This window comes from Lethenteron reissneri, chromosome 2 (assembly GCF_015708825.2).
Source record: "Lethenteron reissneri isolate LAM-NWPU_2019-01 chromosome 2, ASM1570882v1, whole genome shotgun sequence".
Taxonomy (NCBI): Eukaryota; Metazoa; Chordata; class Hyperoartia; order Petromyzontiformes; family Petromyzontidae; genus Lethenteron; species Lethenteron reissneri.
In genome coordinates, this window is record NC_083780.1 from 4,710,933 (window position 1) to 4,725,275 (window position 14,343).

Sequence of the window (14,343 nt, forward strand, 5' to 3'; positions counted from 1 at the left end):
TGTGTGGGTACAGGTGTGTGTGACACCTGTGTGTGGGTACAGGTGTGCGTGACACCTGTGTGTGGGTACAGGTGTGCGTGACACCTGTGCGGGTACAGGTGTTCGTGACACCTGTGTGTGTGTGGATACAGGTGTGCGTGACACCTGTGTGTGTGTGGGTACAGGTGTGCGTGACACCTGTGTGTGTGTGGGTACAGGTGTGCGTGACACCTGTGTGTGTGGGTAAAGGTGTGCGTGACACCTGTGTGTGTGGGTACAGGTGTGCATGACACCTGTGCGTGGATACAGGTGTGCGTGGGTACAGGTGTGCGTGATACCTGTGTGGGTACAGGTGTGTGACACCTGTAGGTGTGTGGGTACAGGTGTGTGTGACACCTGTAGGTGTGTGGGTGCAGGTGTGTGACACCTGTAGGTGTGTGGTTACAGGTGTGTGTGACACCTGTGTGTGTGTGGAGGTGTGTGTGACACCTGTGTGTGTGGGTACAGGTGTGTCTGACACCTGTGTGTGTGTGGGTACAGGTGTGTGTGACACCTGTGTGTGTGTGGGTACAGGTGTGCATGACACCTGTGTGTGTGTGTGGGTACAGGTGTGTGACACCTGTAGGTGTGTGGTTACAGGTGTGTGTGACACCTGTGTGTGTGTGGGTGCAGGTGTGTGTGACACCTGTAGGTGTGTGGGTGCAGGTGTGCATGACACCTGTGTGTGTGTGGGTACAGGTGTGCGCGACACCTGTGTGTGGGTACAGGTGTGCGCGACACCTGTGTGTGTGTGGGTACAGGTGTGTGCGACACCTGTGTGTGTGTGGGTACACGCTTCTGCCATGGTGACACCGCAAGCAGCCCCTGAGTTGACTCCCAACCCGGGCGCCTCTGCATCGTGTTTGCATGTTTCTCTCTCTCTGTTGTGCATGGATATCCTCCGGGTTCCCGTTTACTCCCATGGCTAAACCCACACACCTCGTGAAACTGCTATCGGACAAACAACAACCCCAATGGTGACATTCCTTTCAAATCTCTCAACCGGGATCTCACAGCAACAGAAACAAAGCCCCCCCCCCCCCCCCCCCCCCCTACTGCTGTGACAAAACTGGCAGAACCCTCATAATAATAATAGTTAAATTTATAACGCGCGCAAATTTGCAGACGTAGTGGCTGCAACTCAGAGGCGCGGAGCCAAGCTCAGAGTCGCTCGAAAGCACGTGGTTGTAGAGGTGAGTTTTTAAGTCTCTCTTGAAGGAGGCGATTGAGGTGATGCTGCGAATGTGCAGAGGGATATCGTTCCAGACTGTTGGGGCTGCCACCGAGAAGCAGCGCATAGACACGACCATCCTGGATCTTGGTATCAAGAGGAGGTCGTGAGTCGCGCTGCGCAGGCATCATGAACGCGAGTCTTGAGACTCGATGAGGCTCTTCCAGGTAAACACGCGTCTGTGGCTACGTACGCGTGTGTGGCGTGTCGGTACACATGGGGTCAACCACACGGAGCCAAATCGTACTCAAGCCGTTTTATTTTCAAACATTGGCGGTTAGTCGCCTCGTTACTCGACAATGGCTACTACCACGAATACGGCTCCCGTTAACTTCGCTCAATTCCTCCTCCCATGTCGAGGACTCGGTCAGCGCGACGCTGGTGTCGATCGCGCCGCGTTTGTCCACCACAACAACCGCCCACTCGACCACCACACTGCAGGTCAAAACAAAGATCCCCTGTATAGCCTTAAGACTGTTAGGCCCAAGTGCTGCTGGCAAGTAGCACCTACAAAGGCCGCAACCGGCCACCTTTGGCCACGGTTGTGAAATGTTAACTACCTCGCCTGGTATACAGGTGCTCGTGGGTTCCATCCCGAAGCTGACACCTGCTGTATATTTGAGTTTGCACGTTCTCTCTCACAGTGCTCACGCGGATTTGTCCTCCGGGTCCTCAGATGTTTCCCTCCACATTTAGGATATTTGGCTGCTATGAAATTCCACCGCCTCTGTTGAGCTACCATTTGAGGCCAGGTCGCTTCTGAAAAAGAGCTATTTAGCTCCGTGGGCCTTACCTGGTAAAATATCAAATAGTTTAGTTTCACACACCACATTCCGCGTATCGCATCAAGCATCACATTGGCAATGACCTCCGTGCGCCTCTAGATGGGGCCCTTGGCACAGACTCCACACGTGGATTCACAGCTCAGTCACGGGCTCTCTCCGTCGCCCCATCTCCGCTGTGGACGTCCTCTGGAACGCGTTCCACTCCAAGCCGCGATCATCGGCCACCATTGTCCTTCTGTCCACGCACAGAGATGCGCACAGAGAGGCACATGCACAAAAAGACAAAGATCCCCCATGCAGGCGACACAGACTGCTGGAGAAATTTCTGTCAGCAAGCACCGATGAAAGCCATAATATACACACCCATACATCCATCCAATAACAAATATGTCCCCTATAGCCTTAACAGACTATTGGGGCAAGTGCTGTCAGCAAGCATTCATGAAGGCCAGCACGGCACACGAGGGGGTGGGTGGTCAGAACCGCGCCCGGCCGCTTTTGTCTCCCCAGTGACGATGTTTGCACACTGCACCAGGTACTCATTGGAGGCTGAGTCGACCTAGGGGAAGCCGAGGACCGTTTCAGATAATAGTCACCGGTGTTGGCCGTGAACGGGAATCTAACCCAGGTTGCCGGGATCGTAGCGCAGCGCGCTACACTACCACTCCCCACACAAACACACCGCCATACATCCACACACACAGTCATAACAACCACCGTTCACCACTCAGCGGCGGTGACATCACCACGCGCTTGTGCCATGCTAGGTGTGCTTTGAGGCAATGTTAAGTGTCATTGGCCTGCTGTCCAAGGCAGCAGGAGGTCACGGAACAGACCCGAGTGCCATCGGTTGACCGACGGTTAACTGCGCATTAGCCGCACGGCTCTCCGCTCGTTGTTGTAAACACTGCTCTTCTGCCCTCCGTTATTTCTGAAGGGAGACTGCCTCGAACTCCCCAGTAGCGTCCTCCACATATACCGATCTTGACGCAGCTGGTACCGGTCATCGGCAAGTCCAATTAACTCCACATCCTGTACCGCATAAGTCCATCTCTTCTCTCGCCCCGTGCCGCGCCCGTTCAATTACCATTACATCGCATCTAAAAGAACCCTACGTACACGTGCGCATGCAAACGCACGCGCAACCAGACACGCACACACATTCCTGCGGTGGAGAGAGAATGAGACCGGGATGAGAAAACAGGCTTGCGGGATACGGTTTGGCACGAACGCGCTCATAAACCATTCACTAAAGACACACGTGTCCATCACCACACACGCACATACATTGACTAAGCACACACGCGTACACAAAGATCCTCCCGTATAGCTCTAACAGACTGTTGGGGCAAGTGAACGCCCGGCCACCTTTGTCTCCCTAGTACTGTTACTTACACACCATACCCAGGTAGTATTTAAGATTGAGTCTACCTAGGGGATACCCATGGCAGGTGCAGATACATGCCACCGATGTTGTTCGTGGGCAGAAATCGAACTGAGATCGCCGGGTTTGGAACAGTGCGCAAACCACTGTGCCACCGTTCCACGATGAACCACCACACAAACCACAAACCACTCGCGCACACGCACTAACCACCCACACACACAATCCACTAACCACACACATACATACAACCCTATCCACACAAACCATTAACCACACACCACTAACCACACACACACAACCGCACACACACAATCACTATCCACGCACAAACCACACACACACAATCACTATCCACAAACACATACAACCCACCAACCACACACACACCACTATCCACACACACCACTAACCACACACACACACATACAACCCACTAAACCACACACCCACACAACCCACTAACTACACACACCACTACCCACACCACCCACTAACCGCACGCACACACAATCACTACCCACACCCACACAACCCACTAACCACACACACCACTATCCACACAACCCACTAACCGCACGCACACACAATCACTACCCACACACACACAACCCACACCCATACAACCCACTAACCACACAACTCACTAACCGTACACACACACACCACTATCCACACAACCGTTTGCCAATACGTGGGCGGTCACGTCTGAAACTTGTCCGCACCGTCACACTTGCCGTGCCGGGAGATGGAATCGAACCCGAGTGCTCTGGGTTGCGAGTGCAGCGCACCACCACGGTGTCCGTGCCCCTCTATTCCAGTCTGTGGCTCTCCGTGCGAGTCACCATTCCCCCCCACTGTGACAGCTGCCACCCCATGTCTCAGCTAAGAAGAAGCTCGACTCGTCCGTGTTGACCGCTCTAAGACGTGATCCGTGTGCGCGGCAAAACGTCAAAGTGAAAATGTAATTGTTGAACACCATCTATTTCATTGAGTGTCTTTTTAGTAAACAACAACAACAACAAACTGTGCACCGTGTCGAGATGGAACGTTTTTGCCGTGGCCGAGTTGCCCTTGAAAAACAGCGTCCTTAGCTCAATGGGCTCGACTCGAGTGAAGCACTTCTCGTTATTAAACTCTCTCATTTCACTGGGGTGGTCCCCCCCCCCCCCCACGCCATGCGGAGAGCGGCATGGGCGCCACGCCGGAGACGGTGCGGCGGGTAGCCCGGCGTCACACAGGGTAGCCCGGCGTCACACCGCGTCACCCAGCGTCACACCGCGTCACACCGCGTCACCCAGCGTCACCCCACGTCACCCAGCGTCACCCCGCGTCACACCGCGTCACACCGCGTCACCCGGCGTCACACCGCGTGACCCGGCGTCACACCGCGTGACCCGACGTCACACCGCGTGACCTGGCGTCACACCGCGTGACCCGGCGTCACACCGCGTCACCCGGCGTCACACCGCGTCACCCGGCGTCACACCGAGTCTTGACACTCGGGGGCAGTGGGGCAGTGACGCAGCGCAGCGGGGGGGCGATCGCCGCTCGTTGCCAAGGTTCATGGTTCGAATGCAACGGCCCCACTGGTTAATGCTGCGGTTGTAAAACCATAACAGTGCTCCACTCGCAGTGGACGATAAAGATTCCCATGACATCATTAGCAAGTGTAGGCCATTGTGTGTCGGCGACAAGAATCCAACGTTTTCCCGCAAACTGAGATTACACAGGAATGGCAATCACTCCCTCCCCCCCCCCTATTTCGACCACTTGGCAGGACCCTCCTTAAAAGAGTCATGAGACTCGATGAGGCTCTCCCTGGGTGAAAAATCGTCGCATCTGCTCACGGATCCTGTTACAATCACCATGCGACTTAGAGAGCAGAAACCACCACCACCACGTCACCACACTCACTCACTCGGGAACAGAACTGCACTCGCACACCCATAAATCACTTGCTCACCTTAATACACATTCAAAACAAAGACTAATATTCCCCGTATAGCCTCAACAGACTATTGGGGAAAGTGCTGTTAGCGAATAGCACCTATGAAGGCCGGCACGGCACACGAGGGGATGGGTGGCCAGCACTACGCCCCGACGCCTTTGTCTCCCGAGTGATGATGTTCACACATCGCACCAGGTACTAATTTGAGGCCGAGTCGACCTAGGGGAGGCCCAGGACCCGTTCAGATAACCGACACTGGTGTTGGCCATGAGCGCGAAACGAATTCGGATGCCCGGGTTCGTAGCGCAACGCACTAACCGCTACACTACCGCTCCCCTCGTTCAACCCACACACTCAACACTACAACACACAACAGCCTCGCCATGAAGTTGCCGGCGATGTTACCACATCACTTGTACCAGGCTAGGTGCAGGCCATCACGTGACGTGTGGACGGCTCGCTTCTCTGGCGGGTCACGGGACAGACCCAGGTGCAATGGGTTAAATGAGATGTCTGACAAACTCAACTCATGCAAAGGCGCCATGCGTAACCGCAGGAGTAACAGCACGCAAGCATCCACGCCCGCACCCACGCCCGCAGTGGGAAGAATGCCTGTGGTGAGCACCCACAAGTTTCGATCTGCCCACTCCCCAGACAGCAACAACAAGAATGTGCTCAAGGGCACGTGGGTGAGCGTGCGGAGGCTGGGTGTGTGTACCTGGGGGAGCAGGTGCGAGAGTAACTGGATGTGTACAGGTGTGTGTGTACCTGAGGGAGCAGGTGAAAATACCTGGGTGCACAGACTTGCACACACCCAGATATACACCCCTGTGGATGTGTGTACCTTAGTACACGCGTGTGTGTGTATATACCTGGCTCACAAATACACAGAAACACACACACACCTGTGCATGCGTCTATCTCTATGCATCTGTGTGTACACGTGCATGTGTGTGTGTACACGTGTATGTGTGCGGCCTTCATAGGTGCTCGCTAACAGCACTTGCCCGAACAGTCTGTTAAGGCTATACGGGGATCTTTGTCTTTGTTGTGTGTGTGTACACGTGTATGTGTGTGTACACGTGTATGTGTGTGTACACGTGTTGGGCCACCTACCCCCCTCGTGTGCTTTTCCGTCCTTCGCATGTGCTATTCGCAAACAGCACATGCCCCCAACAGTCTGCTAAAGGTTATACGGGTGATGTTTGTACACATGCGCGTGCATGTGTACGTGCGTGTGTGCCAGTGTGAATATGCCTGCCTGTTGGTCCCCTTCCTGAACCCCTGAGACCCCCCTCACCAGGGCACGGGCGTGACGAGGTGTTCTCCCCATGGTAGCGTGGATTTTTCTAGGTCCTCCGGTTTTTCCCTCCACATTAAACAAAAAAATACGTGCTTTTGTGGTGTATTTGTCTGCTCGACAATCCCACATAAGCCACTTCATTGGGCAGGTCGCCTCTGAAAGAGAGCCATATAGCCCCGTAACCCATATTCTCAACAGCTGGGATATGTGACTATGGTCTCAAAAACAACCCTAACTGCACAATAAACCCGGTTAAATTAATAAATAAATGTATGTTATTACCGATTTGCCGCACACACAGACCACGGGGTCTCGAGCAGTAAATACAATTGACTCGTTCACCTTCTTATCCGAGACTCCAGCAGCAGCCGTCACAGCGGGGGGAGGTGATGAGCAGCGTAGACCCACCCGACTCACAGAGACCCATAAACCCACACAGAGACCCATAGACTCACACAGAGACTCATAGACTCACACAGAGACCCAGACTCACACAGAGACTCATAGACTCACTCACCGGCCCACAGACGCACACAGAGACCCATAGACTTACTCACCGGCCCACAGACGCACACAGAGAACCATAGACTTACTCACACAAAGAGCCATAGACTTACTCACACAGAGACCCATAGACTTACCCACACAGAGACCCATATACTTTCTCATACAGAGACCCATAGACCTACTCGCACAGAGACCCATCGACTTACCCACACAAACACCCATAGACTTACTCACACAGAGAGCCATAGACTTACTCACAGAAACCCATAGACTCACTCACACAGAGACCCATAGACTTACGCACACAGAGACCCATAGACTTACTCACACGGAGACCCATAGACTTACTCACAGAGACCCATAGACCTACTCACACACAGACCCATAAACTTACGCACACAGAGACCCACAGACTTAGAGGGACACTGGGGTAGTGGAGCACGCTGCCCTTGCAATCCAGAGGTCACTGTGCTCAATTCCATCTCCCGGCACGGCAGGTGAAACATTGGGGACAGGTTTCTTAAAATCCATTGCATTCGTTGCTAAAATCCCACTGGCATCTGCCTTCATCCAGCATTGGAGTTGCGCATGGCTGGTGATGGGAGAAAGTGACAGATTGTGGCAAACAAACTTTTAGAATAAAAACGTTGTATCATGGGTGGATACGCTTACACACCGTGCATAACACACACACAAAGCACCACACACCTCACACGCCACACAGGCACACCTCATACCCCCCCCTCCCCCGCGTGTGTGTGGAGTGGGTGTCACACCCAGACACGCGCATCACACCCACCAATGTACACATATCTCGTTCACAAAGTTCAAGCATAGACACCTCCACGTACACACACACACCCGATGCAGAGAAATATCACCCATACAGCGTTTTCCCAGACTCTTCGTGGTATACGTTCTGTTAGCGATGATCTATTACTGCGTACAAAACCCCCCAACGCACGCAATGCACACGCCACACACACACACCCAACTCACCACACACACACACCACGCAGAACAACATTCATGCATGCACACCTCATCCAACCCCTCCTAACACCATGCATAACCCCATTAGCAAACGCACCTTTGCACTCACCTTTACCTGCAGTGTCCGCTGTGCGCGGGGAGGGGTCGTGGTCACATTTCACCTGCTCCGTCCGACCCCTGTGCATCCTTCTCCTGTTGCACAGAGGACACGGGAGCTCTGTGGGAACCCAGTCATACTACGGTTAGACCCCCGGTTAGACCTCGATACCGTGGCCAGGATCCCCTTAACGTCTCCACCTTCCCGCTTCACAAACTCCCTCGTTGTGAGGGCGAGCGGCCGCGCTGCCTCTATATGTCGGCCCTGACCAGACTAAGTCGTCCGGATAGGAAGGGGTGGCCAAGTCCCTGCAGCCAAAGTTACCCAATACTCGGCACCCCCGGCACACAGACCACAATACCCCCCCCCCCTCCCCGTGAGGGGTTGACTTGGTTTCTCCCAATGCAAACTCTCTGCCCCGGAAAGTGCAAACTCAAAGCCCAGGCTGACCAATCAGAGGCAAGTAATTCGTATCACGTGATTTCCCTCCGCCCCCCGCCCTCCCGAGCAACCAATCACACGGTGGGCAGCGTGCCCGGTCACGTGATCGAAGGGAGCAAGAACCCAAATGGCAAAGAGAGGCGTTTGCATTGGTGCCCAATGGCCGTCACTTTTTTGCCCTCGCCGAGATATTGGAGCGAATAAACGGCACCATTTAGCAGTCGTTCACGTCTCCCAAGCGTGGGACGACACTTGGCAGTGCACATTTGACGAACGGAGCCCGCAAAGCCCGCAGGTTGAGGCTCGCACGAGGCCGCAAGGAGTGAAGGCACTGACCAGCGCCGCCATTTTGTGCCCGGCCGTTGTTTGTGGGATTCACAGGCACAGGGGCGAGGCCCCATGGCACAGGACCACGGGCCCCGTGGCACCACGACATTGCCAGCAATAGCACGGCTGTAGAGCCAACGCGACCACCCGCTGCAGCCACGCCATCCTGTGTTGTGTATTCGCCCATTGCTTGGGTTGTTGTTAGCTGGGGGTGTTGGTGTCATGGCTGTCCCGAGTGGCGGGGTGAGTTTCTCCACGTTAGATTTCCCCCACGTCGTCCACGGTAGCCGTGTCGCATGTAAGAGAAACCACCCCGCCTCAGCAGCCATGATGAGGCTTGCAAGTGAGACGGGAGGTGACGTGGTAGAGTTGATGCCTTCGTGTCGGATCAGAGCTGAAAAAACACATCGTTCGCCTCCTCCCCATGTTTGTCTCTCCACGTGCAAAAAGTGTTTTTCACATCCCATCAGCCTCCTTGGAAGACCGTGATCTCGCAGCATTTGGTTCAACAAAAGCTGCACGTGGTTTGTTTTAATCCGTCTGACCGTGTGTGGTCAGCATATTGGTTTTCCATATTTCGTGTGGCCAAATGAAGATAAACTGTTGGAGATTCAGTTATGATTTCGCCATTCAATTTCTTTGAGAGTTGGTCAATTGTAGATAGAACACACCCACTTCCTCCACTCACCCACTCACTACTCCACTCACCCACCCACTTCTCCACTCACCCACCCACTTCTCCACTCACCCACCGACTCCACTCCTCCACTCACTCACCCACACCCTCCACTCACCCACTCCACTTCTCCACTCACCCAGCCACTTAATCCACTCAACCACCCACTCCACTCACCCACCCACTACTCCACTCACTCCTCCACTCCACTCAACCACCCACTTCTCCACTCACCCACCCACTTCTCCACTCACCCACCCACTACTCCACCCACTCCTCCACTCCACTCATCCACCCACTTCCTCCACTCACCCACCCACCACTCCACTCAACCACCCACTACTCCACTCAACCACTCCCTGCCTCCACTCACCCACTTACTCCACTCACCCACCCACTCCTCCACTCACCCACCCACGTCCACCACTCACCCACCCACTGCCTCCACTCAACCACCCACTCCTCCACTCACCCACCCACTTCCACCACTCAACCACCCCCTGCCTTCACTCAAGTTTCAAGTTTAATTTATTATGTTTTGCCCTGTGAGCCATTCGGCTCTTGAATCGGGTGCAACCGCAACAAACAAAAAACAAAAACATGAACAAGAAAACATCTTAAAGTGACTATGTGCAAACAGAAAATCCAAGAAAATATAGCAAAATATTGCAGAAAAAGCACCGTACACCAACACTGTGCAAAAATCCCAGTGGGATGCAAGTCAAACAACAACAACCACAAGACAACTGAGATTAAGGCCATCAGTCTAACTCTGTACTACAACAAACAAACATGGCCAAACCGAAAAACTTTCTAAAATCACTTACTCCACTCATCTATCCACTTCCTCCACTCACCCACACACTACTCCACTCACCCACCCACTACTCCACTCCTCCACTCACCCACCCACTACACTCACCCACCCACTACTCCACTCACCCACCCACTCCTTCACTCAACCACCTACTAATCCACTCACCCATCCACTCCTTCACTCACCCACTAACTCAACAATCCATTCACTAACTCGCCCACTCATCCACTTACCAACCTACTCACACGCCCACCAACTCCCCCACTCACCAACCACTCACCAAGTTACCTACTTACCCATCCACGTCTTCACCTGTATGTGTAGCAGTGCGAGGTTCTATGGCCGTGGTGTTCGTAGCCGCAAGAGCCCACAGGAGGAATCTCCTCCACTCGTGCACCTGGTGTCCTCGCTGATGAGCTGTGTGTAGTGGAAGCCGGTAGTGAGGTGGTGGTGGTGGTGGAGGGCTCGCTGATGAGATGTGTGTATTGGAAGCTGGCAGTTCGGTGGTGGCGATGGGCTCGCTGATGAGATGTGTGTAGTGGAAGCCGGTAGTGTGGTGGTGGTGGAGGGCTCGCTGATGAAATGTGTGTATTGGAAGCTGGCAGTTCGGTGATGGCGATGGGTTCCTGATGAGCTGTGTGGAGTGGAAGCCAGCAGTGCGGTAGTGGGGGTGGGCTTGCTGATGAGCTGTGTGTGGTGGTAGCCGGTAGTGTGGTGGTGGCTATGAGCTCGCTGATGAGCTGTATGTAGTGGCAGCCGGTAGTGCGGTGGTGGCAGGATCGCTGATGAGATGTATATAGTGGCAGCCGGTAGTGCGGTGGTAGCGGTGGGCTCGCTGATCAGCTGTGTGTCGTCGAACATATACGCATGTATATGTATTACGTTGTGCATTTTGGGGCTTTTGATCTTTGCAACAGTTTTTATTATATTTTTAGTATGTTTTGTATTGAAGTATACGCACACAAATCCGGTATAACGCGCCGGGGATTTCTAAGGAGAGGGGTGGGAGACGTACAAACCGCACGAGGGGGAAGACGAAGGGAGCTGTCCAGCACTTGCAGAAGTCTCGGAATGGGGAGAACAACATTTGAATTTTCGGTACCCCCCCCCCCCCACCTAGAGGGAGGGTATGGCTTTGTTCTTTCTGGGGGGGGGGGTGAAATAGTAACCAACATTCTAGAGGTAGATCGGGTATCGAGAGGGGGTGACATGTGGACACACGCTATAAATATAACATATATGCGGCTTTGATAAGATGGGGTTAAATCTCTCCTCCATTCCCTGGCCCATCAACTCTCTGTGGGCGAAAGGATGATCTTCGCAACTGTTTAACGAGAGTGATGATGATGGTGTTAAGAAGCACACTCAGTACAATCTGTATCCAAGTGGTGTACCTCTGTGCACAAACACTCCCGAGTGTTCCTGCCTCCTCCGTGACCAACCCTGCACGGATTATAATTTTTATGATTTTCATTCTGCTCGTTCACCCAGTAAAGCCTCACTTGAGTCTCGGGACTCGTGTTCAGGAGGGTCCTGTCGGGTTTATCACAGTATCAGTGGCAATGTTGCTGCTGCTGCTTCTGATGTGGAATCCCAGTTGAGAGATTTGCAGGAAATTTTAGGTCACCATGTGGGGATGTGATTTGGCCGATAGCAATTCCACTGGCGCTGCTTGCCACGAAGTAGCGGTGATGTCACCACGGCGCACTGTGCCAGGCTAAGTGCACTTTGAGGCCATGTGAATTGTCGAAGGCTCGCTGACAGGTCACGGGACAGATAAATATGCCATGGGTTGACTGAGATAAGTGGCAGATGCACGAACTGTGCTCCCTATTTGTTGTTGTGAGCGTTGCTCCTCCGCCCTCCGCTGTTGTTTGGAGGGCGACTGCCTCCCAACTGCCCAGTAGCGGCCTTCCCGACTCTCCTCCACAGAGGTTGATCTTGACACCGCTGGTACCGGTCATTGGCAAATCCACTCAGCTGCACATCCTCCTGCACCGCATCATTCCACCTCTACTCCGGCCCGTGACGTGCCCGTTTAGCCCCCTTTATCTGGCCGAACAAAAGCTGCTTGGGCATGTAGTGGCTGGACATGCGGGCTACGTGATCCAGCCAACGCAGCCTCACCTGCCGGAGGTGCTTACCGATTATAGGACTTTGTCCACTCACACGCTCACTCTGCAAAACAGGGGGGGGGGGGTGGGGGGCACAAACTCCACACAGAAATGTGCCCGAGTCGAGAATCGAGCCAATGTGCCAGCAGGGGGCGCCCGTGTCCTCCTGGCGCGACGTGGCTAAGGGATCGATTTGTCAAGATCAGCGAGTTCCTTGTGACTGATTGACCATGTACGTGACATGCACATACAGGAGACACGCATGAGCGCGCGTGCGCTCACGTGAGTACATACCTGGGCGCACGTGACAAATATGTGCGCACGTGCAGATTCTCTCCCCTCTCGCTCGCCTCGATCGCGTCTCTCTTTCCAATCTCTCCTGTCGCTCTCCCCTCTCTCTCCTATCTCTCTCTCATCTCTCTCCCTACCCTCTCCCCTCCCTCTCCCCTCTCACTCCCCTCGCTCCCTAATCCCGGGGATTGCACGCGAGGGGAGACAGCGGAGGCAGCAGTCACACCCCACTGATCCGCGTCTCTCTTACAGGACAAAGACAAAGATCCCCCGTGTAGCCTCTTACAGGCTGTGTGTGGCAAGTGCTTTAGAGATCACCTATGAAGATGCCGGCACGGCCCACGAGGGGGTGGGTGGCCATCACCACGCCCGACTGCCTTTGTCTCCCCAGTGGCGACGTTTACACAGCGCACCAGGTACTCGTTTAAGGCTAAGTCGATCTAGGGGAGGCCCAGTACTAACCGTCTCCCTCACACACAGAGACACGCACAGAAAAACAGACAAAAACAAGGACAAAGACCCCTCGTGTAGCCCGAACAGACTGTTGGAGCAAGTGCTGTTGGCAAGCACCTTTGAAGGCCGGCACGGCACAAGAGGGGGTGGCTGGTACGCACCACGGCCGGCCGCCTTTGTCTTACCAGTGGCGATGTTTACACATCACACCAGGGAGTCGATCTCGGGGGAGTTCGTACCGGTTAATTTTGGGGCTTAACGAGAGTATACTCAGCATACCTGGCAATGCGATGTTGAATAATCCGTTCCAGGAGAGTGATTCCCAGGTAGTTGTTGCAAAGAGTTCGGTCCCTTTTCTTATCTCTCTCATAAAGGGGACCACCATGGCATCCTTCCAATTCTGCGCAACCCGGCTTGGTGGACCAGACGGCTGTGTTGATGTCACATATGGCAGCCTGCACACAAACGCAACCCTAGACGTTCGCTCGGGATGTTATCTCGACCCGGCGCTGTGCCTGGTCTCAGGTGCCGGATTCCTCTTTGTTCTTTCTCATGAGATGGCACCTCAGCCAGCCACTCACATGGGGTGGCTACTTCATACCTTTTTAATTCTAGATTTGAAGCTTTCGTGACTGCAAGGATTCATACTCTTAGTTTTTTCGGTAAAGTCACGTAGGTAAAACATTACATTAAAATTAATAAAATAATACAATTCACGACGTTTCGGAGGCAACACAAGTCTCCGTCATCAGGTGGGACCGTCACAGCCAGATTTGCTGTATCAAGTGAGGCAGGGATTCCAAGATGCAAGTTCTTAAATACAAGTAATTTTTTTATTAATTTTAATTAAACATTTTTTTACCTACGTGACTTTACCGAAAAAACGAAGAGTATACTTCATACCTAGCAGGGTCAGCCTCATATTGCCCCAATAATGCTATCTAAACTGAGGCAG

General features: G+C 53.6%; 1 long non-coding RNA gene across 1 annotated transcript; it reads right to left on the minus strand.

The window, feature by feature from the left end:
- Positions 1-1,490: 1,490 nt before the first annotated feature.
- On the minus strand, positions 1,491-8,483 carry LOC133342973 (uncharacterized). The gene is made up of 2 exons (XR_009755205.1): positions 8,282-8,483; positions 1,491-2,269 (listed from the first exon to the last, which is right to left on the minus strand). It is a non-coding gene; the product is annotated as an uncharacterized LOC133342973 (long non-coding RNA).
- Between the last annotated feature and the right edge of the window lie 5,860 nt (positions 8,484-14,343).